The 2,785-nt window shown below is 36.5% G+C and overlaps 1 long non-coding RNA gene across 1 annotated transcript in view; it reads left to right on the top strand.

Annotated features, from left to right (window-relative positions):
• The window catches only part of LOC106532714 (uncharacterized), a 4,580-nt gene extending 2,148 nt beyond the window's left edge, over positions 1–2,432 (top strand). The window contains exons 4-5 of the long non-coding RNA XR_001312129.1: positions 1,965–2,075; positions 2,221–2,432. This is a non-coding gene — a long non-coding RNA (uncharacterized LOC106532714). The remainder of the gene's footprint in view (positions 1–1,964; positions 2,076–2,220) is intronic.
• The last annotated feature ends 353 nt before the right edge of the window (positions 2,433–2,785 follow it).

Raw genomic sequence — 2,785 nt, 5'->3', positions numbered from 1 at the left:
TCAAAAGGCTAACTAGAAACTAAAAGCAGATTAATGGTAGCTAAAATAAACATTTCAAATGTCTGATTCAAAGATAAATGTAACAAAAGGCTAACTAGAAACTAAAAGTAACAGAATAGTAGCTACGTGCTCAAAAGTCTGGTTCAAAGATACATGTTTTAAAAGGCTAACTAGATGCTAAAAAGTAGCTGAATAGTAGCTAAATGTTTCTTAAGTCTGGTTCAAAGACAGAAACATGTATCAAAAGGCTAACTAGAAACTAAAAGCAGATTAATGGTAGCTAAAATAAACATTTCAAATGTCTGATTCAAAGATAAATGTAACAAAAGGCTAACTAGAAGCTAAAAGTAGCTGAATAGTAGCTAAATGTTTCTTAAGTCTGGTTCAAAGACAGAAACATGTATCAAAAGGCTAACTAGAAACTAAAAGCAGATTAATGGTAGCTAAAATAAACATTTCAAATGTCTGATTCAAAGATAAATGTAACAAAAGGCTAACTAGAAGCTAAAAGTAGCTGAATAGTAGCGAAGTGCTCAACGTTTCTTAAGCCTGGTTCAAAGATACATGTATCAAAAGGCTAACTAGAAGCAAAAGTAGCTTAATAGTAGTTAAATACTAAACATTTCTTAAGTCTGGTTCAAAGATACATGTAACAAAAGGCTAACTAGAGGCTAAAAGTAGCAGAAATGCTAAATGTTTCTTATGTCTGGTTCAAAGATAAATGTATCAAAAGGCTAACTTGAGGCTAAAAGTAGCAGAAATGCTAATGTTTCTTAAGTCTGGTACATCAAAAGGCTAACTAGAAGCTAAAAGTAGATTAATGGTAGCTAAAATAAACATTTCAAATGTCTGATTCAAAGATAAATGTATCAAAAGGCTAACTAGACACTAAAAGTAGCTTAATAGCAGCTAAATGCTAAACTTTTCTTAAGTCTGGTTCAAAGATAAATGAATGAAAAGGCTAACCAGAAGCTAAAAGCAGCAGAATAGTAGCGATGTGCTCAACGTTTCTTAAGCCTGGTTCAAAGATACATGTATCAAAAGGCTAACTAGAGGCTAAAAGTAGCAGAATAGTAGATAAGTGCTCAAAAGCCTGGTTCAAAGATACATGTTTTAAAAGGCTAACTAGAAGCTAAAAGTAGCTGAATAGTAGCTAAATGCTAAACATTTCTTAAGTCTGGTTCAAAGATACATGTATCAAAAGGCTAACTAGAGGCTAAAAGTAGCAGAAATGCTAATGTTTCTTAAGTCTGGTACATCAAAAGGCTAACTAGAGGCTAAAAGTAGATTAATGGTAGCTAAAATAAACATTTCAAATGTCTGATTCAAAGATAAATGTATCAAAAAGCTAACTAGAAACTAAAAGTAGCAGAATAGCAGCTAAATGCTAAACTTTTCTTAAGTCTGGTTCAAAGATAAATGTATCAAAAGGCTAACTAGAAGCTAAAAGTAGCTAAATAGTAGTGAAGTGCTCAACGTTTAAGCCTGGTTCAAAGACAGAAACGTACAAAAGGCTAACTAAATTCTAAAAGTAGCTTAATAGCAGCTAAATGCTTAACATTTCTTAAGTCTGGTTCAAAGGTAAATTTTCAAAAAGCTAACTGAGGCTAAAATATAAAAAAAAGAAATATTTCTTGAAAGAACTGAAAAGATCTTAAAACATTTCTACGGGGAAATGTTTGTAAAATTAAATGTTTTTAGTTTCAAAAACTCAAAGCACCCATCTGTTGAATGAGCCGAACGTTTTGATGTATATGAACAGCTAAAAGTGTGCAGAAGAAGGACGAACATTTACAGAATGATTTATGGAGCAAGCGAGACAAAAACAGCCGAAAAGAGACGGATGAGAAATGCAATGTTTTCTGTCTGCAGCTGATATTTAAGCTGCAGCTTTTAAAGCTTCAGACGTCAGACTGATGGCGCTAAAATAAAAGAAGCTGATAATAATTACCGCTGGTTTACAGAGTCCCTCCCTGGTCTGTGACCTGGTCTCTGAGCTGACCGAGGACAGACTCATCTTCTGGAGGACCTCCAGACTTTGATGATGACATCACAAGTTATCATCCTGCGTTGAGGTGAGCTTTCTGCAGCTGCAGGGGAAACAAAAAAAAAAAAAACTGTGGCCAAGGCCTCAAGACTGCTTCAGGGAAGTGGGCCAGGTGAGGCTGATTAGTGCTGCTGCAGGCCCGGTCTAATCCATCTCTCTSTCTTTATGTGCAGTCGTGCTCCGACGCCCCGGGGACCGTTGGAGGCCGGCCAGAGCAGCTGACGCAGCCCGCGAGCTCCCGTTGTCTGGGTTCTGAGTCGTACGACAGGATCGGACCTGAACCTCTGCTGCTGCAGCCGTGGATTCACATGTAACAGATTTTATTGTAACATTTTCATCCAATTAAACATAAAGAAATTAAAAAGTAGCACCAAAGTGTTAAAAACAACCTGTTAGTTCTCAGTGTGTGACGGGGATGACTCTCAGCTACTACAACGCAACGTTTTCCTTTAACATCTGTAAAAGTAACTCAGTCAGATCCATTTTTGTTGTATATTTGATAGCTGTCGGCCATCTTGGAAAAGTTAACTTTAAATGTAACCTGTGATCACTCCTCACTCGTTCCGGTGGTTCTCGGGATATTTTGCTAACAGGCAGACCCATGCTGGAGGACTGAAACTGACATCCTTAGAAATAAAAGAAATATATAAATGAACCAATAAATGAATGAATACACTTAAAGGCACAGTGTGTAGGATTTGTTGTTTTCAGCGACATCTAGTGGTTGAGTGGTTCAAT

This window comes from Austrofundulus limnaeus, unplaced genomic scaffold, assembly GCF_001266775.1.
Source record: "Austrofundulus limnaeus strain Quisiro unplaced genomic scaffold, Austrofundulus_limnaeus-1.0 Scaffold817, whole genome shotgun sequence".
Taxonomy (NCBI): domain Eukaryota; kingdom Metazoa; phylum Chordata; class Actinopteri; order Cyprinodontiformes; family Rivulidae; genus Austrofundulus; species Austrofundulus limnaeus.
Note: the sequence above shows the minus strand (reverse complement) of the source record. Positions and strands in the feature narration are given on the sequence as shown.